Genomic DNA, 25,720 nt, shown 5'->3' with positions numbered 1-25,720 from the left:
CGTCTAGATCCAGGGAAGTTATGCTCCCCCTCTATTCTGCCTTGGTCAGACCACACCTGGAATACTGTGTCCAATTTTGGGCACCACAGTTGAAGGGAGATGTTGACAAGCTGGAAAGCGTCCAGAGGAGGGCGACTAAAATGATTAAGGGTCTGGAGAACAAGCCCTATGAGGAGCGGCTTAAAGAGCTGGGCATGTTTAGCCTGCAGAAGAGAAGGTTGAGAGGAGACATGATAGCCATGTACAAATACGTGAAGGGAAGTCATAGGGAGGAGGGAGCAAGATTGTTTTCTGCTGCCCTGCAGACTAGGACACGGAACAATGGCTTCAAACTACAGGAAAGGAGATTCCACCTGAACATCAGGAAGAACTTCCTCACTGTGAGAGCTGTTCGACAGTGGAACTCTCTCCCCGGGGCCGTGGTGGAGGCTTCTTCTTTGGAGGCTTTTAAGCAGAGGCTGGATGGCCATCTGTCGGGGGTGCTTTGAATGCGATTTCCTGCTTCTTGGCAGGGGGTTGGACTGGATGGCCCATGTGGTCTCTTCCAACTCTACTATTCTATGATTCTATGATTCTATGCACAATTATTCACACTTAATAGCTGTCAACAGGACAACGGGGATATCCAGTCTCCAGGACTCAGCCTTGGTAAGTTTTTCAAAACTACTAGCTGGACGATGCAAAATAGAAGGAGACACATACAAGAGTCACCTATTACAACAAGCTTTTAAAACTTCCTTTTGTATTGTTCATGAGTTAGCTGGATCAGCACCTAGGGTAGAGGACAGCAACCAGTTTGTGAAATTAAAAGCTATAGCTTTAAATGTCCCTTGAGTACTGCTAGGCGCTGATCTGACAAAAAAAAAATGATATGGACTCTACCTGGTCCCAGGCACTCAGAGCTGGCATTTGGGTGTGAATGCCCAGAAGACATGAATGCTAGTGGTGCAATTATCTTTTTAAAAAGCACAATTGTAGCTGGGAAAAAGGTCAGATTATCCCTAAGCAACTATTACAGTTATATCTACAAGCACAGCAAAAGTGCCTGTATAGTGCAAGCTTTCTTTTATGCTCTCAGCATTTCTGACTGCCTAAAAGACAAGCATTTTTAACTACTAAAAAATTAGTATATGGAGTAAAGGGTTCAAGTCATAGGAAAGGATACACCACCTGAAGATTAGGAAGAACTTCCTGATAGTAAGAGCTGTTCAACAGTGGCTCTCTTTGCCTCAGGAGTGTGGTGAAAGCTCCTTCCTTGGAGGCTTTTAAACAGAGGCTGGATGGCCATTTGTCAGGGCTGCTTTGATTGTGCTTGGATTAGATGACCCCGTGTGGTCTCTTCCAATTCTATTATTTTATTATTATTCTATGATTCAACTGTTTAAAATGGAAAACCGTTAAGCACCCCTGAGAAGTTCTTGGACTAAAATTCTATCCCTGGAAAGTATTTCTTTCACATTTTGATGGAAATATATTAATTTGCATGCCAGTCATTTTCTAGATGCTGGTGAAAGTAATTTAAACAAATACATAACATCATGATAAGATCCAAAGCAGTTACTTCTGTGAGCACTTGATTCTCATCCATCTTGCACCTAACAGAAGTTCAGCCATCCCTCTGACATATTACACAGGACCCTGGTTTATGTCTTCTGTACATGTCATTCAATGTTGTTCTCAATCTGGCATAAGAGCAGCTATACTGAGAATGTAGCTATGAGGAATGTGGAGTTGAGTACAGGGCCCATAAAAATCATAATTCTACCTCTATAAAATTTCCCTTCCTTCAATCCTCAAATTACAAGCACTGCAAAGAATGAGGCACTGACAACTATTTGTACCTCCAACTATTATATTTGTCATATTAGCTTAGCATAACTTTGATTACCTAGCTTTCCCCTTTTCTTTAGATGCTTAAACTATATTTATAACTGTTCAAATTTACTGCAATATTAGAAATTTGGATACTGAAGGGAAATTTCATTTGAAGTGCAGAATTTTTATTTGAAGGGGGCTTTGCCTTCATTTTGATCCCCTTGAAATAAGCAATTGGCTATGACAAGGAAAAAAAGCTTTTTAAAAGGGATATCCCTTTTACTGGGATAGTGAAAAGTGCCTGCATGTGCCTAAGGCTGGGAGTAAATTCCACGAAATACAGTGGGCTTTTCGTTTGAACAAATATGTACAGGCTTCGACTTCATGAATATAAGCCAAAGTCACTAGATGTATGTATATATTATTTAAAAATTAGTTTTTGAACTATTATATGCAACGAAGGATTGAAATTACATCTTAAAAGCCATTTTTCCTGTTGTTTTTTGGAGTGTCCCTGCTATTTATGTGAAAAAAGACTAAAACTTCCTTCCTGGCTCAAATCAGGAAAAATGTCATAGAGCTGGAAGAGACTACAAGAACCATCCAATTATACATATCCTTGTTATGTAGAACCACACAATCAACCCCCCCCCCCCCCGTGATAGATGGTCATCCTCAATGGTAGTATCAATTGATGTACCACATACCACTAACTTTATTTTATGACAATGAAGTTGGTATATTTTTCATTTGCTGTTGCCACTGTGTGCCTTCAAATTATTTCTGACTTATGGCAACCCTAAAATGACCATATTGTAATGTTTTCTTGGCTATATTTGTTCAGAGAAGGCTTGACTTTGCTTTCCTCTGACGCTGGGATAGTGTGACATGTCCAAAGTTGGGTTGTCAAAGGCTTTCATGAACAGAATCACAGGGTTGTTGTGTGTTTTCTGGGTTGTATGGCCGTGTTCCAGAAGCATTCTCTCCTGATGTTTCACCCACATCTATGGCAGGCATCCTCAGAGGTTGTGAGGTATATTGTCCAAGATTGGCTGAGTGGAGATTCAAACCTTGGTCTCCAGAGTCATAGTCCAACTCTCAAACTACTACACCACATTGGCTCTTCACAACATTTATTTCGTACTACACTCAGCCATCTACAATTCGTAAGGTCACAGGACTCCCACCCATTAAGATAAACACTATTTTTTTACCTAAGAAAATACCTCTCAACAACAACAACAACACTTTATTACAGTTCATGACCAGAACAAAAATACCTCTCTAGCCATCTGTAGGTAATCCAACACAATTCTACAATCGGCTTCTGTGACAAGTTGACTACAGATTTACACTGGAGATCCTAGAGATTCCTCGAGAGAGCATTTTAATCAAATCTGTGAATAACACTATGTAACACGGTTTTGTTTCTGGGTTATAAATGTCATTTCCTAATTGGTTCTATCATTAAAAGCATGGAAAATGTTTATTAAACTGCAAAAACTTTGTTTTTGCGTGACATCCAGCAGCACGTTTTGCTATAGTTTTTCTATGAATATCTCATGGGGTTTCAACCAATTTAACATAGTTTGTGACAGCCACAAAAGTGAAATTTCTGGGAGTATACCAACTACTTTCAAAGTAAATACCACACAACGAAACAGGAATAAGATTTTCAAACCAGGAATAGATTTTTTTTCAAATTTTGTTACATAGTGTAAGTAGAACAGAGGTTGTTTGAGTGAAGTTGGAGGTATTATATTTCTATATCAAATATACAAAAGTTAGATGTGTGAACATAAAGGGCAGATTGTATATCTATTTCCACTATATCTATTTTCCTTCACTCCTTTAAAAGGAAAAACGTATACACCAGAACACTGTGAAGTTGTCTCACCAAACTGGGCTGAAACCAGACATGTTATGCACAAGTTGCCAGACTAGAACATGTATTCCTCTATAAGTCAACAGCATCCCATCTGTTTCCAGCCATCATGCATGAACTATAGGAGCTATAAGGCAGTATCATTCACTGACTCCAATGTCTGACTCTTTCAAAACTGAGGCTTTCCTTTTATCTCGGAACTGGTCTGAGTCACGGATTCTGAGACTGAACATCTTGTACTACTGAGCTGTACTACCATCATTTGACAAATGGTCACCAGTCTTGATCAGGGACCCATAAATAGAAAAGGGAGTTAAAACACAGTCACAGCTTACAAGGCTGATGTAACAACTGTGTGTTTAATGTGTTGTCAAGGGCTTTCATGGCTGGAATCACTGGGTTGCTGCGAGTTTTCTGGACTATGGCTATGTTCCAGAAGCATTCTTTCCTGACATTTCACTCACATCTATGGCAGGCATCCTCAGAGGTTGTGAGGTCTGTTGGAAACTAGGCAAGTGGGGTTTATATATCTGTGGAAAGTCTGTTTGTCTGTTTGAGGCAAGTATGAATGTTGCAATTGGCCAGCGTAATTAGTATTGATTAGCCTTTCAGCTTCAAAACCTGTCTACTTCCTGCTTGGGGGAATCCCACAGAGAAGGCACTGAAATCTACAAGCATATGAACAATTTCAACAGAAAAGAGTAAACTATGAAAATGAACAAAATCTGGCTACCCGTATTAAAAAAACTCTAAAATCAGGACAGTAAATAAAGAACAACACTAAAAAAACAGGGAAATTCTAGACAAGAAATAATCACAGCCAGTTAACACCTCCCAACAAAGGATTCCCCCAGGCAGGAAGCAGCCAGGCTTTGAAGTTGAAAGGCCATTCAATGCTAATCAAGCTGGCCAGTTCAACATTCACACTTGCCTCCAACAGATAAGAGTTCTTTCTCCCACCTTGGACCTCCCACAGATATATAAACCCCACTTGCCTAGTTTCCAACAGACCTCACAATCTCTGAGGATGCCTGCCTTAGATGCAGGCGAAAGATCAGGAGAGAGTGCTTCTGGAACATGGCCATACAGCCTGTAAAACCACAGCAACCCAACTGTGTGTTTGTGTGTCACCTCTTAAGTATAACCCCACTTTATGCACATAGTATCCTTTAAGGAAGCAGAATGCCTCATATGATGATGTGTGATTTACATTGGATGAAAGGCAACCAGTTTCATTACCAAATGGCACACCAAGTGCTGTCTTTAGAAACCCCTTGTTCAAATGTTGATTTATGTGCCAAATAAATGTGAAGCAGCAAATTACATTTTCATACCGGTTTATTAATCTCTCCCTCTGTGTGTGTGTACATATTTTATTATCTGTATTTATTAGGTGCTACGTTTTTAACAGTTTTTAATTGCATTTACATGCTTTATTTTCTTATTTTAATGTTTAATGTGTTGTGTATTTGTATGCTTCTATGTTTAAATGTGGCATTGAATTATTGCCAAACTGGAAGCTGCTCTGAGTCCCCTCCAGAGTGAGATAGAGCAGGGTAAAAATGCAACATATATATATATATATATATATATATATATATATATATATATATATATATACACACACACACACACACACACACACACACACACACACATATATATATATACACATACATACACACACACACACACACACACACACACACACACACAATATAGGTTAAAGGTAAAGGTTTCCCCCTGACATTAAGTCTAGTCGTGTCCAACTCTGGAATTGTTGCTCATCTCCATTTCTAAGCCGAAGAGCCAGCATTGCCCGTAGACGCCTTCAAGTTCATGCGGCCTACATAACTATATGGAGTGCCACTGCCTTCTCGCCTAAGTGGTACCTATTGATCTAATCACATTTGCATGTTTTCAAACTGCTAGGTTGGCAGAAGCTGGGGCTAACAGCAGGAGCTCACCCCGCTCCCCGAATTTGAACTGCCAACCTTTCAGTCAGCAAGTTCAGCAGCTCAGTGGTTTAACGTGCTGTGACACCTGGGACATTTATATACATATACATACATACACACAAACACACAAAATTTATTATTCTATTTGTATCTTGACTTTCCTTCAAGGGATTGAGGTTTCCTATGTATGAAGAGAAAGACAACATGGTGGAGTGGTTTGAATGCTGGACTAAAGCTCTGGATTCAAATCCCCGCTTAGCCAAGCCAATGACCTTTGGGCAAGTCACACACAGCCTCAGAAGAAGGCAATGGCCAACCTCTTCTGAACAAATCTTGCCAAGAAAACCCTGTGGCAGGGTCCTTTTAAGTTGAGAAGGCACTCAAAATTAACAAAATGCAAGAGGATCCCTGTAGGCTTTCATCCACTTGCTAAGCATCTGACTAAAATCATGTGAAATTTAGTTCTCACTTACACTGCCATACAACCCAGCTTCGTACTCCATTATACAGCTGCTTTTGCTGGAAGTCAGGTCTGTTTATCTGACTGAAAAAAAGTGAAGTTTGAATAGTGAGGCCTACAGAACAAACAAACGATTTGAGACGGTGCCGTTCTGTTTGTCACCTCAGGCTGGACCCTTCTTGCCATGTAATCTAGTCTCTGAATACAGTTTAACTGCTATAAACTGGATTATATGAGTCTACGTTGCCAAAACATCCAGTTCAAAGCAGAGAATCTGGATTCAGAAACAAGATTGCATGGCAGCGTAGATGGGGCCTCGGTTTTAGCAGTAGGCCCAGATGCTGTTCTTAGTTTAGCCCAGAATCCATAGCTCTTAGCCGCCATCTCACTGAGGGGGCTTCTACATCATAAAATTAATGTAGTTTGACACCACTTTTAACTGCCCTGACTCAATGCTATGGAATCCTGGGAGTTGTAGTTTGGTGAGGCACCAGCACTCTTTGCAAAAGAAAGCTAAAGATCTTGTAAAACCTACAACTCCTAAAACTACAACAACCTTAGGAGCTATTGTAACAAGAAAGTTGTGTGTCTCCTGTAGCCAGTGCAAATTAGAAGTCTGGCTGCATATGTTTTGAAGTACTGTACACAACTGTGAAAACAATTAAAATTAGGCCCTTTGGAGCGTGTTTGTGGAGAGAAAAAGCAGGGTATAAATAAACATAGACATAATAATGGATTGTGTCTCTTGGGGCTTTGTTCAGGACTTCCCGTGGATACCAAAATCCAAGGATGCTCACAGCTCCTTATGTGTAATGACACTGTAAAATGGCGCCCCTGATATAGGTGTCAAAATCAAGGTTTGCTTTTTGGATTGTTAAAAAAAACATTTTCAAGTCGTGGATGGTTGAATCTAGGTAAACGTATCCATGGAGGGCTGATTGTAATATTGCTAAAGAGTGATAAAGGTTTCCTAGGAAGAAACTTTAGGAAGCAATATTGTGAAGGAAGAAGCGTTGTGAGGTGGAAGGTTACCTTTTTAAAAAGTAGATGCTTATGCTGTATTTTTCTTGTGTTTGTTCTGAGATTGCCATGAGGGCGCTCTCTTTGACCCAGCAGTAACCATTACATGAATGGATGCAAATGCGGGGTCCTTTCACACAGCACAATAACAGCATTATCATCCCATTTTAACTGTCATAACTCCAAAGGATGGAAAGTTTAGAATTGTCCACCAGGGATCTCTTGTAGTGCCTCTGCAAACTACAAATCCCATATAGAATCACAGAATTGGAAGAGACCTCATGGGCCATCCAGTCCAAACCCCTGCCAAGAAGCAAGAAATCACATTCAAAGCACCCCTGACAGATGGCCATCCAGCCTCTGCTTAAAAGCCTCCAAAGAAGGACCCTCCACCACAGTCCGGGGCAGAGAGTTCCACTGCTGAACAGTTCTCACATTTAAGAAGTTCTTCCCAATGTTAATGTGGAATCTCATTTCCTATCGTTTGAAGCCATTGTCCTTCAAACTATACGAAAGGAGATTCCACCTGAACATTAGTCTCTGCGCCCGAGTCTTCAGGGCAGCAAAAAGCTAGCTTGCCCCCTCCTCCCTATTACTTCCCCTCACATATTTATACATGGCCTTCTCTCTGCAGGCTAAACATGCCCAGCTCTTTAAACCACTCCTCGTAGGGCTTGTTCTCCAGACCCTTAATCATTTTAGTTGCCCTCCTCTGGACACATTCCAGCTTGTAAACATCTCCTTCCAATTGCGATGCCCAGAACTGGACACAGTATTCCAGGTGTGGTCTGACCAAGGCGGAATAGAGGGGTAGCATGACTTCCCTGGATCTAGACACTAGACTACTGATGCAGGCCAAAATCCCATTGGCTTTTTTAGCTGCTACATCACATTGTTGCCACGATTTTTATTCCTGGGTTATAAATGCCTTTTCCTAATAGGTTCTATTAAAAAAACATGGGAAAAGTTTATAAAACTGCAAAAACTTTGTTTTTGAGGTATATCCTCTGCAGCATAATTTGCTATAGTTTTTCAATGAATATCTCATAGAGTCTCAACCAATTAAACACAGTTTGTAGCAGATACAAAAATGAAGTTTCTGGAGTAGAATAACTACTTTTAAAGTAAGTACCGCACAATTACACAGGAAACACTTTCAAATCAGGGTTTTCTCAGGTCCCTTCTACACTGCCATATAAAATCCAGATTATCTGCTTTGAACTAGATTATATAGGTAGTGTAGACTCATATAATCCAGTTCAAAGAAGATGTGATTATCTGCTTTGACAATCTGGGTTATGTGGCAATGTAGAAAAGGCCTTAGACAAGTAATAGTCAGAAGGTGGCTTTGCTGGTTCCTTCTCCTGAAATGTAGTACATAGCACCTTATATTCACTGGCATCTCCCATCCAAGCACCAACCGGGACTGACCCTCCCCAGCTTCCAAGATCAGACAGAATCTGGTGCCTTTAGGCCAGTGATTCCCAACCTTTGGGCCTCCAGGTATTTTGGAATTCAGCTCCCATTGTTCCTAACAGCTGGTAAGGTGGCTGGGATTTCTGGGAGTTAAAGTCCAAAACACCTGGATGGCAAAAGGTTGGGAACCACTGCTTTAGGGTATGCAAGCCCTGCACAACTACTATTTAAGTTTAATGTTGTGCACTGTGTTTCAGAATGGGCAAAGGTCCACAATGGGTAGAGCTGGGATTCTTAATAGAAACCACAACAACAACAACATGCAGCAAAATATTCTCATCTGATGGCTGCACTGTTTGAATCAAATGCTGGCATTATTACTGGCCCATAAGCTATACCAAAAAAGCTTTGATCTAGTTACCTTTTATAGATAGATCTGTTTATTGATTAGTCCACTGAGCATATCAACAATGAAAGACAAAAACAAAAATCACTAATCACCATGAGAAAACGCCTGTAGTAGTTAAATCAAAACTCAATGATGCATGCCAATAAGAATACAGAATGCCAGAAAATTAAAAGGTGGGATCATTCTAACAGCAAAACAGGTAGTTTGAATCCAGGGGGTTCTATAAGGTATATAGTTCTATGAAGTTATATGGATGCTAGAAAAAGGCAGGATGGTGATTTTGCCCTCTTCTACAAGACATCAAGCATCCCTTCTAGTGTTCTAGAGCAGTGTTTCTCAAACTCTGCTCCTCTGGGTGTTTTGGACTTCAGAAATCCCAGCCAATTTACCAACTGTTAGGAATTGTGGGAGTCCAAAACACCAGGAGGAGCAGAATTTGAGAAACATGGCACTATAGGGTTTAGGAATCCTGTGAATATATAGGGGGCATTATTTTTTTCCCTTTTTACTCAGGCAGTACATTTTCCAAATTGTTCCTCTACCCCATTCTGTAGTCTAGCAGAAAGCTTTCACTTTCCACACAGAGGAAGCCTTTCCATCCAACCTAGCAGCAATCTAAAAATAAATAACTGGGAGCTCTGATTTTAAAAATGACAATCAGAATAGAACCCCAGAATTCTGAAGGAGGCAGAAACTAGATTTAAAGTGGATTCATGCTCTAGTGTGGTGAGGCAATTAAAACTGACCAAGAGGGGAATCTTGGGACGCAATTTCCTAAACGGGAATTTTTAGGAATATTCCTCCTATAAAAAAACAGTGACATCTTGCACGATTTTTATCTGTCTTTTTAAAATCTAGCACTGTTTGCAAAGCAACCACTTTATTATATGACCCATGCATCACTTCGTAGGTACTGTGGATTCAAATATTACATCTGAATCCTTAGAACTGATGAGGAATGTCACCCAAGCATCAGCGAGTTCACTGAAAATCAATCAGTCACATTATTTGTTTAGTGCCTTTCCATTAACAAGATGCTCATTGTGGTCCCAAACAAAGCAAGACGGAAAAATAACATTAAGTCAATGGTTTCGTGACAGCCATGCCATACTCTAGATGAGTCTGGGGCCAAAACACAAGAGAAAATGAAAACATCGTCAATCATCCACCCAATGAGCATTCAAGTCACTTTAACACTAATTAGCCATAATATATAACTCCCTGTAGGAGACATGCAAACCCATCTGTTTCACCATGTCTTAAGCATCTACGCTGACTATTTAAAGGATGCTTACTGGTGTTTTTTGTTTTGTTCTTTTTTTTAAGTGGAAATAAATAAAAAAGAAATATTTTTTGTGGGTTCTATTCTACTGATATGAGGGGGAAAAACAGTACAAATGCTAAAAACAGAAAATGATAAGTTTTGTTTCAATAACATGTTAGATTGCATGGAAGATGTGTAAAATCAGCTTTACAAAATAATAGCAATAGGAAGATACTGTCAGCTATCTCTCTAAAAATCAATAGTTTTACATTCAAACTGCATGCCACAGTCTTTTTTCCTCTTCTCTTATGTCAACTTCAGTTTCATCATAAAGAACAAGGACAGATTTAGTGACCGCCTAAGGCACCAGGGCCATCTACTCGGCCAGTCATTCTGCAGCTGAAACAAACTGTTTAGCTCAACTTGTAAGACTGACTTGTGTGGTTGTGGTTCATGTATTTTGTGTGTCTGTGTGTATTTAAGTGGTGGGGAAATTTACAGCATCAATGGCCAGTGAGTAAATTATTTTATATGAGTATATCATATGACAGAAACAGGAATTCAGATTTTGCTTAGAAGTTGTGAAATGTGTTAAAATTCTAATTTTTTTTAAAAAAAAATTAGGTAGTTGACCAAATGGAAAGAGATGCTGAAGACACACCTTGCTTGGAGGGCTATTTAATTAAGAGCAGCAAAGAAGAATCCCTGATTCACACTAAACAGGGTTCCACCGGCTTTCTTAAATAATTTAATTTCCATTCAAACTGCAGAGAAGGCGTCTTATTCTCTCACAAACCCCACAAAGAAGATGGGGAACATGAGAAGTCTGCCCAACCTGGAGCTTCTAGACTGAGGCCCCTTCTACACTGATCATATAATGCAGTTCAAACTACCATTAAATGGCCATTGTACGTGGGGCCCTTGGAAAAAGAATATTGAACCATTCACACAGCACGTCTCAGATGAAATCATTCAGATTTATTCTGCCTCAGAGAACTGTTATCGATACAAGTTCATTGGATGTAAATCTGGACTCTATTCACCTAGTGCTAAAGTATACTTTTCAATTCATAGGGTTGTTGACAGGCTCTTTAGAGAGATGAGAACCGCCAATTTGTGCTAGAAGATCCTTGCCTCTTCTGCCTCATTATTTAGAGCCCCTTCCACACAGCTGTATAAAATCCACATTGAACTAAATTATATTGCAGTGTGGACTCAGATAATCCAGTTCAAAGCAGATAATATTCATTAATTGCTTTGATATTCTGAGTTATGTGGCTGTGTGGAAGGGCCCTAAATTGTAAGGAGGCATAGACCTAGCAAAAGGCCCGTCTACACTGCCATATAATCCAGAATATCAAGAAAGATAATCCACATTATCTGCTTTGAACTGAATTATCTGAATCTACACTGCCATATAATCCAGTTCAAAGCAGATAATCTGGATTTTATATAGCTGTATAGAAGGGGCCAAGGGAATGGCTAATGCCTCCTCACAGCAATGCAGGATACCAACATGCTTGACCTTTACAAAAAAAAAAAAAACATTTCCCAGATCCCACAAAGTTGGATTTGTTACTGGCCAATCTCCAATATTTAATTTTTGGACAAGGTACTATAATGTGTAATAGCACACCATGTTCAGGCTGGCTATGGAACAGAGACAGCTTTGGTCACCTTGATAAATCACCCATGATGGTAAGGAGGAGTGCTTTCTAATAATAATAATTATTATTATTATTTATTTATTTATTTATTTATTTATATCCCACCACCTCTCTACAAGGAGACTCAGAGTGGCTTACAACAGAGCAAAGTAATATAAAATAGAAATAAGTACACAACAATTCAGAAATGAAATCAAATGGCAAATAAAACAAAACATGATAAGAAATTTTTTAAAAAATAACTAAAAAAACATAATCCATAAATAAAATAGGTAATAATTATGTCATATAATACAAGTAAAACATCCTAGGGCCTGCTTTTGTTGGTGAAAGCGATAAAATCCAGTTAAAATGTATTCAGTTTAAGTCCTCCATCAATTAGATTTCAGTTAGCCATTATCAAAAGCCTACTTCCAGAGTCAGGTTTTCAGTTCCTTCCTGAAAATCATAAGTGTGGGAGCTAGTCTAATCTATTTGGAGAGGGCGTTCCAGAGCCAGGGGGCCCTTTCCCTCATTCCCATCAGCTGTGCTTATGACAGGACAGGGACTGTGAGGAGGGCCGCCCCAGCAGATCTCAGGGCTCAAACAGGTTCATGGGGGAGACGTGATCACGTAAATAGGCTGGATCCAAACCATGTAGGGCTTTGTAGATGATAACCTGCACTTTGAATTGGGCCCGGAAACACATAGGTAGCCAACGAGGCCTGTTGTAACAAGGGGTGTTATGCTCCCTATAATTGGCTCCTGTTAATAGCCTGGCTGCTGATCTTTACACTAGTTGTAGTTTCCAAGCTGTCTGCAGAGGCAGCCCCACGCAGAATGCATTGCAATAATCGATCCAAGATGTAACTAAGGAGCAGGGCCGGTTCATCATGGAGGCCGTTGAAGCCACCGCTTCAGGCGCAGCCCTTGAGGGGGGGGGGGGGGCGCTTTCTAGGCAGCGGCGGCAGCGGTGACCATTGGGTCGCTTGCCGCAGAACAAGGAAGTCCCCGCACTTCTCGCAAGATTTCTGCAAGATCTCACGAAATATCACAAGATTTCTGTGAGATTTCTGTGAGATTTCTGTGAGATTTCTGTGAGATTTCTGTGAGATTTCGTGAAATATCACAAGATTTCTGCGAGATTTCGTGAAATCTCATGAGAAAGCGAGGCCTTCCTGGAGAGTGCGCCGCCACCAGTATGTTGGGGGGGGGCGTAATTACGGGGGGGGGGGCAGCCCTAGGTTTGCTTACATAGCGAAAAAACCTAGGGCCACCTCTGCTAAGGAGTGGACCACCGTGACCAGATCTGGCTTTTTGAGGCATGGGCACAGTTAGTGGATGAGCTTTAAGTGTGTGAAGGCATTCCCGGCTACTGCTGACACCTGAGCCTCCAGCGTCAGAGCTGAGTCCAGGACGACCCTGTTGTGGTTCAGTCTGATGATGAAGGGGGATTTGGGTTTGAGCAGTCTGTTCCAGGAAATGTGGAACAGCAGTTTGAACAGCAGTTTGTCCCTGGGAATGTTGACGTTTCTGAAATGCAGGTGTATTCGGAAAGTGTTAATGGCTTAGAAAAACAGAAAAAACAGGGGAATGTGGATAGCTCTGAGTTTAGCGGAGATGCTGCCGAAGTTTGTGATAAGGATGACCTTTCACGGGAGTCTGAGAATTGTCAATATCAACAAAGCCCGGATGGGAATGAGGGGGATGAATTTGTGTTAGACAGGGATTCCAGGTTGAAATTGAGATAGGGGCCTAGACGCTCCGTGAAAATTGGAGGCAAGCGTGGGGGAGCTAGAGCTCAGAGGAATGTGTTTTTAGCTTGCAAGGAGGTTTTAAAGGAGATGTAATTTGGAAAAATTTCAGTCAGAGCAATATCACTGTTGAAGATTCAACTCTTGCTTAGTTTCGGTTCATGCTTCGTCTCATGTGTTTGGATTATACTTTTGAAGCTCATGTTTACCTGGTTTCTTCGGAATTGCCTGATTATTCCTGGGACTCTGTACTTTTATCTACAAACACTCTGAACGGTGTTTTATGGATTGCACTCTCAATTGGATTATTGCTTTCTTTACTGCTTTTTATTAAGTTTTGTTATTCTTTATCAATAAACTGAAAAACTCAAGCCTGCTGTGGTGGAGTGTGCGAGTGTAGCAAGGTGAACCAGCGCTGAGGTACGACAGACAGGACCAGTGCAACATAGAGGCCACTGAAGTGGCCACGCCGGGTGCACGTCAAGGGGGGGGGGCTGTCGAGGCCTCGACAGTGCCCCCGTGTAAATTTACCGAGGAGGGAGGCGGCGGCGGGGACCATTGCCTCCCTCCTCGGCAAAGAGCTAGGCCTCAGATGAGGCCTTCGCTGAGGAGGGAGGCGATAATCCCCGCCTCCACCCTCAGCAAACAGGGAAGGCCTATGCAGGCGTAGGTATTCTTGCGTGGTCTCGCGAGGTCTCATGAGGACTCGTGAGGTCTCACGAGGACTCGCGAGAATACCTAGGCCTCCGTAGGCCTTCGGTGTTCACCGAGGGCTGAGGTGGGGGCTATCGCCTCCCTCCCTGGCGAAGGCCTCAACTTCCGCCGAGGAGAGAGGTGATGGTCCTCCCCGCCGCCGCTGCCTCCTCCGCTCCCGCCGCCGCCAGAGATATGTGCGGGGTCTTGGGGGTGGAGGTGTAATTTTGGGGGGGGGCGCGGCCACTAGGTTCGCTTACAAAGCGAAATTACCTAGGGCCGCCCCTGGCGAGAGACCCCCAAACTGTGGACCTGAGTCCTTAGTAGGAGTGTAACCCCATCCAGTGCAGGATGCCACCCTATGCTCCGATTGGCCTCCCAACTGATCAGGAGGAACTCTGTTTTGTTTGAGTTAAGATTCAGTTTGTTAGCCCTCATCCAGCCCATCACACTGCCAGACACTGGTTCAGGACCTGGACAGCTTCTTTGGCTTTAGGTGGAATTGAGTAATAGAGTTGTGTGTCATTTTGTGTACAAATAACACCGAATTCCAAAACTCTGGATGACCTCTGCCAACGATTTCATGTAGATGTTAAATAGCATGGGGGATAAAATTGAGCCTTGAGGGATTCCACAAGCCAATGGCCAGGGGTCCAAGCAGGCTTCCCTCAGTGCCACCATCTGGGTCTGGCCCTCCAGGACTGAGCAGAGCCAATGTAGAATAGTACCATCCCAGAGAGCCGACTCAAAAGTATACCATGGTTGATGGTGTCAAAAGCCGCTGAGAGGAGAACCAACAACTCCCCCTGTCTAGCTTTCTGAGGAGGTAATCCACCAAGGCAATCAAAGCTGTCTTCATTCTGTGGCCAGGCCTAAACCCAGATTGTGATACGTCTAGATAATCTGTTTTATCCTAGAATCCCTGGAGTTGAGTAGCGGCCACTTACTCTAGAACCTTGCCAAGGAAGAGGAGACTGGAAATAGGCTGGTAGTTATTTAATGCCAGTAGGGTCCAGGGACTGTTTTTTTCAAAAGTGTTTTAACGACCACAATTTTAAGGCAGGTTGGTATTTCACCCTGTCCCAACGAGGCGTTGACAATCCCCGTAATCCATTCAGCCAGTTCTCCTCTGGTTTGTTTAATAAGACAGGAAGGGAGCGGGTCTAGAACGCATGTGGTCACCCTAACAGTTCCAAGAATCTTGCCCACATCATCAGGCTGAACAAACTGGAACAAATCCATAGGACAAACAGGTTCATCAGGTACATCTATTGGCACTGCATCAAGTCTAGCATCCAAGTCGGAGCGGATCTGAACAAGTTTGTCTGCAAAATGGTAGACGTGCTGCCGAGTAGTCAGGGCCCCCACCCTGGGAGACAGAGTGAAGAAGCCCGCTGACCACTCAAAACAGCTCTGCTGGTCTATTAGTTGCTGGCACAATACAGACAGCCAAATAAGCTCTCTTGGCTGCCTTCATTGCCGTGGAGTAGGCCCTAAGAGAGGCTCTAGTCTGTGCTCGGTCAGATTTGTCCCATGTTCTCCACCAACGGCACTCTAGTCTCTACCTCGCTTGCTTCATCACCAGTAACTCCAGTAAACCATGGAGCTGAATTGGCTCGGCTAAGCTAGAAGGGATGTTCAGGAGCGATCGTGTCTACTGCTCTAGTCATCTCCCTATTTCAGAAGTCAGCCAGCGCTTTGACAGGATCGCCTGCTGCCTTGACAGGAAAGTCCCCAAGAGCCATCAGGAATCCATCTTGGTTCTACTGAGCCTGTTTTGATACTGTTGACTATGGAACATGGAAACAAAAGTTCAATTTCCTTCTGGAAAAGAGACTCCAAAAGATGCTGATGGGGGATTCCAGTTTGAGCACTTGGCTCCAAGATGTTGGGGTCCTCAGGGTCCTGCCCCCCCTCCCCCCGCTATTTAACATATACATTAAATTACAGGGTATATTTTCCAAAGCTTTGGAGGCAGATGTCACCAGTGTGTTGATGACACTCAACTCTATTTCTCCTTTCAGTTTCCAGGAAGCTATGTCAGATTCTGTACTAATGTCTTTCATCTGTAAAGTACTAGATATGTTTCAGCAATTTGATACTGTTCCTTGTAAGTTGAAAGACAAATGAAGAAACAGGGATCCTGCGTGTGCTAGACTGGGTAGTACTCCTCCTGAAAACATAGGAGTTATTGTAAAAAATACATGTGTATTAACTATATATATAAAAGGATAAAGTTGTTTGCACAGTGACTATAACAACACAACTAAACGCCCCAGAAATACAAAACTAGACAACACAATGCAAAAGCCTTGCCTCCCGGTTGTAACAACACAACCACACCACAAAACCACAATCCGGACCCACAAAACTCACAACAACGCATTGTGGCTATAACAACACAACTAAACCGGATGGCCACCTGTCTGAGGGGTTTGGGTGGGGTCTTCCTCCATGACAAAAAGAAAGAAAGGGGTTGGACTGGATGCAAACTACAAATCCCAGCACCCCATGGCATGGAGTCCATGCATTTCAATTAGAGGCCTCTTCCTTCTCCCTTTCCCCACCATTCAACCCACTGATCAAGTTCCATGGCTCCGCAGGCAGGAAAGGCTGGGATGGATAGAACGAAGGGAAGGGAAGGAACGCCAAGGACAAGTCCCCTCCCTCTCTGCCCGGAAGGCCAAGAGCAAAAGGGGGAGAGAAAGACCACTGGTCCGGTTATATTTACCCTCCTTTCTGACCAGTGTGTTCTTATCAGCGAGCTTAGGATCGGAGCAGAGAAAGGGAATAGCATAGGAATAAAGGAAACAAGGAGAGCACCCACTCTATCTATCCATCCACTCATCTATCCATCCACTCACCCACTAATAATAAACACCTACACAGGCAATAATCAGCCATGCACTGAGGCTACAAGGCCATTCAGTGCTCATCCATCTCCCCAATCCCTACATTCACACTTGGCCTCCAAAAAAACAATTACAATAATAACAATGACAACAACAACAAGATTCAACACCATCACAGGCAAGAAGCAGCCAGGCAGTGAGGCTGAGAGGCCAGTCAGTGCTACACTGGGCCTCCAAATAAAAACTATACAGTAACATCTAACTCGGGGGTCCCCAAACTAAGGCCCGGGGGCCGGATGTGGCCCTCCAAGGTAATTTACCTGGCCCCCGCCCTCATTTATAAAATAATATTTTTATATCAGTTTTAATAATATAATATATTGTATATACATATAATATTGATAAGAATATTATCATTTTATACAATATAATGCTAACAATAATACCATATAATAATATTAATTATATGTTATATATTACATATAATATTACAGTATAGTGGTATAGTTCAACATAGTATGATGCTAATATTGTGCTATGCTAATAATATAATATATTGTATGTACATACAGCTGCTCTGAGTTCCCTTCGGGGTGAGAAGGGTGGGATATAAATGTAGTAAATAAATGTAGTAAATGAATAAATAAATAATTTTGGACTTAGGCTCGCCCAAAGCCTGAAATGACATGAAGACACACAACAACAACAACAACAACAACAACAACAACAACAACCCTAATTAACCTGACTATCTCATTGGCCAGAAGCAGGCCCACACTTCTATTGAAATCCTGATAGGTTTATGTTGGTTAAAATTATTTTCATTTTTAAATATTGTATTGTTCTTTCATTCTTATTGTTGTTTTGCACTACAAATAAGATATGTGCAGTGTGCATAGGGATTTGTTCGGTTTTTTCCCCCAAATGATAATTTGGCCCCTCAACAGTCTGAAGGATTGTGGACCGGCCCTCTGCTTTAAAAGTTTGAGGACCCCTGATCTAACTTATCCAACCTTTATGACCACTACAACAACAATAATAATAAACACCTACACAGGCAAAACAAAACAAAAAAAGACTATTGTACCACAATAAAAATATAAACCGCACTCAGCAGAATCAGACATCACGATTAACAACAAACCAAAAACAATAGGGATCTCAAGCAATTATCAATCAACACAAAAATTGAAGAAGGTAACAGACTTCAAATACTACTACTAATGTGAGTATAAAGAAGGGTGGAGGTCACAGCATAAATACAACCTAATGTAGACTGACCAACACCACCAGACTAAGCCACAGCAACATGTGGCCGGGCACAGCTAGTGATTTCTAAAAATGCTTCCAATTGAAATCAATGCTAAATTATTAATTTAACTACTAATGGAGAATCGGAAACTCCGGCCTCTGCAAAGCAGACTCTGCAAAGGTTTAAAAGGAACTACAACAGTCAGAAGGTTCACAGAAGGACATTGCTCAAGCCTGTATTTTTACTCACGGTGCCTCCTCCTTTTAGACTTTTAATCTGTTATTATGTATAGACTAAATAGAAGAGCAGCTTAGATTATAGTGAAGGCCTGTCTTCTTTCAAACTGATGTCAGTAAGATATATCACACTGGTGTTTCTAACTCACCCAATTTATAGAACTGGCAAATGTACAAGTTGCTTCCTCAAATTTCTAAAAAAATATAAATGAATATGGCAATGCAACAACTTTTTACCACCTTGCAGAGCAATCTGTAACACACCTCAAAGGAACATGTCACTGAAGAAAGGCAAGCTGAATACAGCAAGGAGAAATCTAGTGTATGGCATGTTTTTTCTGTGTAAACCAATAATGCGGATGTCTAAACTGTATTTCTAAAGTTCAACTTCAAAGCTAGAAATTTGAGGACTTATGAAATATTTCAAGATGGGGGGGGATTCATATTTGGGGGCAATGTGCTCAGTTACCTCCTCCCCATTGGTATCGTACTGACAATGGTATATTCATATTACAACAAAGCTCCATCATGATTGTTTAATTGACATTGAATCACCCCAACTGCAGTCTTGATAGCATGGGCAGAATTCTCAGATCCATATCTAACTTCTCCATCACAATGCTACGATTCTTTGAGTTCCCTACAATGACTATAATTGAGGGTGTTTTAAAAAATTAATTAACAATAAATGTTTGGGTTTTGCTCACTAAGTCCGCATATAACAATGGAGAACATTGGTTGTAACCTAAGGGCATATTCCTGGACATGTTAACATCAGTGGTAGATTTACCTTACAGTGCAATAGTACTAGTCACAGGAGTTGTGTAGCAAGCAAATCCTAAGAGAGAGAGAAAAGTTGTCTAGTCTTAGGAGTGCTGTTGTCTACCACTCTCAGTTAAAGGCTTCTGTTCCAGAAATGGCATTTGAGAATACTATTTGAAGACTGATTTATATTAAAATGCATATCACGCGCGGCAGAAATTTTGAGCCTTTCCTCTTGAACAGTATGTCTCTCATACGTGGAAAGATAGCTGAAAGCAACACACTCTTTAATACCATCACAGCATTTGTGCTTTAGTTCTGTTACTTCCTATGTTAGCTTTCTTCTACTTTAAATGCAACAATATCACTTATGCGTTCCACATCCTATTATCTAGTTAGTTTTTTTAGTACAAAAAGTAAGCCACAACAGTGCAATTGTACCATTATGGAATCTCAGACTACGTTACTTTCATTATCTTTTCTTACAAACAAGTACTTGCCCAGTTTTGCTTTGGTGAATTTATTTTAAACTTTTGAGTATTTACTCCTTAATTTATTCCTTAAACCATATGGTTTCTTTGGGCAGTCATCCTTAAGTTATTACAGGCAGTACTCAAGTTACAAACATCTGACTTACAAATGACTCACAATTAAAAACAGAGGTGCGGCAACAGGCACAAGAGGATGGAGAAGAAAAGTACAGTGAATCTCTTGGAAACTTTTGAGGAACCCAGTGTCCTCCCACTCCAACTATTGGAAGTATTCCTGGAATACTGGAATTCCTGGAATATTGGAAGTATTCCTGGAATTCCATAAAATCCCCAAGAGAGGAGCAATGAAATTACGGCAATACCTTGGCCATTGTATTTGAAATATCTCAACAAGCCACTCTTACAAAAGTGGTTACTAAACTATAGCTGGATAGGGGATCCTTAAAGGATTACTTCCAGTGGAAAAATTCATTTAAAAAAACCCTAACTGCGATACAGCACTGGGAGAGCCAGAACATTGCACAATAAGCTCCAGGCGAAGACAGGACGAACATAGTGCAATTGTGGTATAACATTATTGTGTGATAAATCAATAAACATGTAATTGCTATCATTTATATAAAGAAGTCAGATTAATTCCTGCAAGCTTGTAGCCTTATTACTGAAGAGTTATACTGGTTACATTCACTATTTTGTCTTGGGGAAAAACACTTATTTTCTTCCAGAGACTTAGGCTTCTTCTGAACTGTTAAGCAGGCTTTTCATGGCCATCCAGGAAACTTGTGGTATTGTTACAGGGGTGCAATTATATTATGTCACATTTAGTTATAAGCGCTATTGGTTCAGGTAGTAAGAAGTTGTTAGCTCTAGCCACTCCCATCCTGGCCAATTGAGAAACTTCTAGATTCTGTCATTAATAACAATTGTATTGCAACCTGAGCTTGGATCATACATAATCTTAAAAAGGGCATGCTATAATAAATGTCTTGGATTTTTGGATTCTACTGTGTTCTTTGTTGGAACAGATGTGCTAATTGTAGTACTGGGAGAAGCCATTTCCGACATTAAAAAACTGTTACCAGCAGCAAAACCTGCCAAGAATTGAATCCAGGACCAAACCCCCTAAGTCACTGCATCCAATTGTAACAGAATGAAGAATGGAAGTAAGAGTTCTGGGTTGGTAGACAAGACTATACCACTTCAAACTATGAGCTAAATCCACTTGTTTGATCCAACTGTAGTGGCTCAATGGCAACTGGTGGGTTCCCCATCAATGTGGCAATAAATCAGTTTATTTATTAAGGGGAGGCTAGGATTCAGCACCTTGAATAACAGTTTTAAGATCTTGACTCCAAACCAGAGAGTTCACCAGTCAAGTGATGTAACAGTCATTAGCTGCCACTGGTGTAGATCCATTAAAATGATTCAATCATTAGTGTTTAGAAAAGCAGTGACTTAGCATTCAGTAATTGATTCAGTAGGTCTGTTCTAGTTGGGACTAGTTATTGGAGGTAAGAGAATGCCCACATTCCTCTACCAAGCGTTAGCTCAATAATGTCAAAGTGTCAGTGACATAAAGCATCAATGCAACAATGATTATTTCCCATTCATAATGTGTCTTATCTTTACCGGAAGGATGTCAATAGCTTCAATAGCTGACATAGTCGTGGAAGTGACCAAATAGGCCTACCCACAGCCGGCAGGCAAAGCCTAAGGCACTGGGCAAGGGGTAGGGGTGGATTTGACCTGGATTGCAGGTGGAAACAGAAAATGGCTGTGTCTGCAACTGGTTCATCTAATCCAAGCCATGCCAAAGAAACCATGGGACAGGAGCAAAGACAAGAAGCTGTATCATTGTTAGACCTTGGACTTTATATGAAAAAGGCTGTTTCTGATGACCAAGTGAAAGCTCAATTAGTGTAAAGTCCATAGACTCCATTGCCATTGATATGTATTTCCTGTGGATAAAAAGAAGCATCTCAATTTTCAATCTAAATGGTTCAGATTTCCCTGGTTAGCTTATTCATTTCATGTACAAGATGCACTCTGGAAGTACGGTGTGGTGTTTGGAGGAGAAGTTGGGGGTAAAGGTACTCATCAGAAGCTTGGTGCATTGGTTGCTTAACCATTTGTGCGATGGAAACATGCAACAGAAGTCTTCAATAGACATCAAATAACAGTACCATCAGAACAACTCGTGCTTGGCTGAAAACTTCTTGCTAATTGGAAAACGTCTTGATGAAAGCCATCATCATGATAAAGGAAATAAGAAGAAAGCAGAAGAAAACAGAAATAAACTTCTGCCAATTGTGAAAACTATTGTCCTTTGTGGCCGACAAGAACTGGCTTATAGAGGGAGCAATGATTCAGAACCTATTACCTATGAAGAACCTTTGCACAATGATGGCCATTTCACGGCCTCGTTGAGATCTCATGCCAGATCAGGAGACACTGGCCTGAAAAGTCATCTCAAGGAAAAAAAATTCAACCCCCTGCAAAAAAAATTCTGGCTACGGGCCTGTCTCCAACTACAGTCTGATGCCAAAGTCATACACTGTGAATTAAAGAATAATATGTCGAGAAATAAACGTTGAGCGTTAGACCTAGAATAGGACTCATAGCCCATCTACGCAACTACCTCAAGCTTTCTTGATTTCAGCAATAAGAGTGGAGTAGAAATCGTTTTTGTCGTTACCGGTGTTAAACATTTTATCGCAAATACCCATGCCAATGTACTGCAAACCATCCACAGATCTACCAGTAATTCAAATCTGGCTTTCCTTCTCCCATCTCACCACAGCAGTGCAGTTCAAAGTAAGCACCATTGAGTTCAATGCAGAGGATTACTAGGAAACTGGGTATAAGACTGAGGCCTTGGCCACTCTGTGAAACCGTTGTCAAGTAGTTGTTTGATTTCTGCTGTTTGTTAAACTATTGCTTTAGAAAACAGAAAGACAGAGGAAGTCCAGATTGTTACCATCCTCCTCCAGAAAGCCACTGTGAAGATAACAGTCACATTTATAATTAGGGGACTGTCACTGTGCTGGAGAGATAAACACAGATGCCCAATTTGTGGGGGAAATGTTTTGTCTGTAATGTCAGTGTTAAAGACATTTTCTATAGCAAGAAAGGTAATTTAGTTAGCAGTGCAATAATTACAGGGTCCCGTCCCCCCCAAGGTGCAGATCCCAAAGACACCATGTTTAATGTTTCTGTATGTGGCCCTTACTTTGTGTGCATAGATCCCAGGAACACCAAATGCAATCTTCTCTATTTTCATTTACCAGAAATGGCACTCAATCTCTGTTCCCAAAAGATATGCAAAGTCCCTATTATCTGACCACAAGTGTGTGAAGATTTTAAAAGGGGACAAGTAGATTAGTGGATTTTCTATCTAGTTTCATTTAATGACAAGGAAAGGGTTTTACTATATCCCCACAATTTTGTATCTGTGTCCCCAAAGAGTTTATCGGATATTTTGTTCCCAAGTGTCCATCCTTCCCTCCATCCATTCCATGTATCACTTATTTTTCAAGACAGCCTGCTTTGGTCAAGGTCCTAGCGATCCTTTTGCTGTACATTAAAAGAATATCTCAGCACACACAAACATAGCATTTATCTAGGGTATCTCCAAATATTTTGCGAGTCTTTTACCCAGCACATCTCAATCACATCCACCATAAATGTGAACACAACAGAATGAGCATTTGAAATGTTACTTCATTCAGTCTTAAAGATTATTCCATATCTCCTGCTATAAATCTGCACAATACAACTGAGTGAAATTGCATTCATCATAATAGGTAAATACTGGAAACAATAAAGCCCTATACAAAGGATGGGGAAGGAACTGAGAGAAAGAGCATAGTTGCTTTCATATCGGGAGATAAATGCTTCCATATTTTTATTTGACTACCTTTTTTCCTTGACCTAGGTCCTTAAACCATCGGTGCTAAATGGAATATAGTTCTAAATTCCTAGGGGGGAAATGCATCCCGACAGTGATTGAGTTTGGTAAGAACTGGGAGATGGGTCTTTGAATGGCTAGCAGCTTCCATCTCTTTCTCATTCTCTCTCTCTTTGAATGCACTTCAACAAATAAAATAGAAGTATAATTCAGCTTAGAGGCTTTGCTGGGTTTTCTTTTCACTTGAGCTTTGTGTGCACGCAACAGCTTATGAATAACCCTGAAATTTTCTTACTGAATTATAGCCTGAGACTTCCAGAACTATTCATTATCATTCTACAGTAGCAACAAGAATCATATTTTTAGCCATTTGTCCTGTTAAGATGAAAATGGGCTGACTGTAGTAATGGCCCAGACAATGAAGATGGATTTGGCATGCATGCGTACACATGCACATAACTACCAGCAAGTCACTAGTTGTCAAATGGGGGAGGGGGGGGGAGAGATATAGTCAGCGATTACATCTGGCAGGTTGAGTTTTCTCTTATCAGAATTAGCAATAGGATTTTGTTATGTGCCTTTGCTTCTCTGCATGACCTATTTTTATCACCAGACATGTATAAGCATATTATCTATATGACAGAATGAATAAAGAGATGTCATCCCTTGCAGTGACAGTGACAATCCAACAGATGCAAAGTCTATGAAATGTAAATTTTACTAAAGTGCAATCCTTCAGCACAGAACTAATAAATGCTGTCACCTCCCCACATCAGGAATAAGGAACAATCAAACGTTGGTTCCTTTGCAGAGGGAATAATGTCATGTCAGCTGAATAACAAAAAAAAAACTCTGAAGTGGGAGTTGGTTCTCTTGCTATGAGAAATATACACAGCATTATTGGATGAATATTGAGAAATCTTCAATTTTCGTTGTTGTCATCATCTTTGCAGTTAAACTTACAAATGGAAAAATACATTATAGCTAGACCAAGTGGAGGATATGATGTAGAAGGGAGATAGTGGCTGACCGCCTGGGCATTTCTTCTCGATTTATCTCTGGATCTTCTTCTCTTTTGGAGGACAGTTTTCTATGAGTCATGATTTTCCCTGCTTATTTAAGTCAGTCTGCAAAGAAGACACTTCCTGTTCCACTGCCAAAGAATTCACTGCATGTCTGGCCAATTTTTGTGGGTGCCATCTTGCCTATTGTAACAAGCAGAAATTCATTGTGGAGTACAATATTGCTTTGGCTAAGAGGTCGATGGGATGTGTGCATGTAGAAGGGCTGAGGAGACAGGGGATTCAGAAAACAAAACAGACTATCACAGATCCAAGTACAAAAAAAGGAAAATGTAAGCTACTTACAATCAAAACGTGTATGCTATTTACAGAGGGCACATCTCCACTGACCACTTAGGTTAGTATAGGCAGAGATCAGCCCTGCAGTGGTTAAATCAGTGGTTCCCAAACTTATTTGGCCTACCGCCCCCTTTCCAGAAAAAATATTACTCAGCGCCCCCTGGAAAGGGGGGCGTGGCTTGGGGAGCGTGGCTCCTGCTCAAGAGGGCAGGGCTGAACCTCTCCCCTAGTCCAAGATGCAGGGCTGGGAGGGGGAGGTGGGCGGGGCCACAAATGGGCCAGGACTTACAAGCTCTGAGGCAGGGCTGAGCTTCTATCCCTGTCCTGTGGCACCTGCGAGGACACAGGGGGCGGGGCTAGAGGTGGGGGCGGGGCCTCTTCCCAAGTGCCTGACTGCACTGAACCTCTATACCCCGCCCCCATGTTCTAACAAGCTCCTCAGGGGAGGTATACAGAGGCTCAGCACTGTCTCGTGCTCTTGGGAAGAGGCCCCTCCCCCGGCCCTAGCCCCGCCCTTTAGTCCTAAAAGGCCTCTAAGG

The 25,720-nt window shown here is 41.4% G+C and overlaps 1 protein-coding gene and 1 long non-coding RNA gene across 12 annotated transcripts in view; one reads left to right on the top strand and one right to left on the bottom strand.

Moving 5' to 3' along the window:
* The window catches only part of LOC134299486 (uncharacterized), a 76,783-nt gene that overhangs the window by 23,590 nt on the left and 27,473 nt on the right, over positions 1-25,720 (top strand). The window contains exon 2 of the long non-coding RNA XR_010006701.1: positions 23,848-23,927. This is a non-coding gene — a long non-coding RNA (uncharacterized LOC134299486). The remainder of the gene's footprint in view (positions 1-23,847; positions 23,928-25,720) is intronic.
* Positions 1-25,720, bottom strand: part of dst (dystonin) — a 448,648-nt gene that overhangs the window by 407,222 nt on the left and 15,706 nt on the right. The gene's annotated exons all lie outside the window — the stretch shown is intronic.

The sequence above is a fragment of the Anolis carolinensis genome, chromosome 1 (genome assembly GCF_035594765.1).
Source record: "Anolis carolinensis isolate JA03-04 chromosome 1, rAnoCar3.1.pri, whole genome shotgun sequence".
NCBI classification, from domain to species: Eukaryota; Metazoa; Chordata; class Lepidosauria; order Squamata; family Dactyloidae; genus Anolis; species Anolis carolinensis.
The sequence above is the reverse complement of the archived record's forward strand: the minus strand, read 5'-3'. Positions and strand labels throughout refer to the sequence as shown.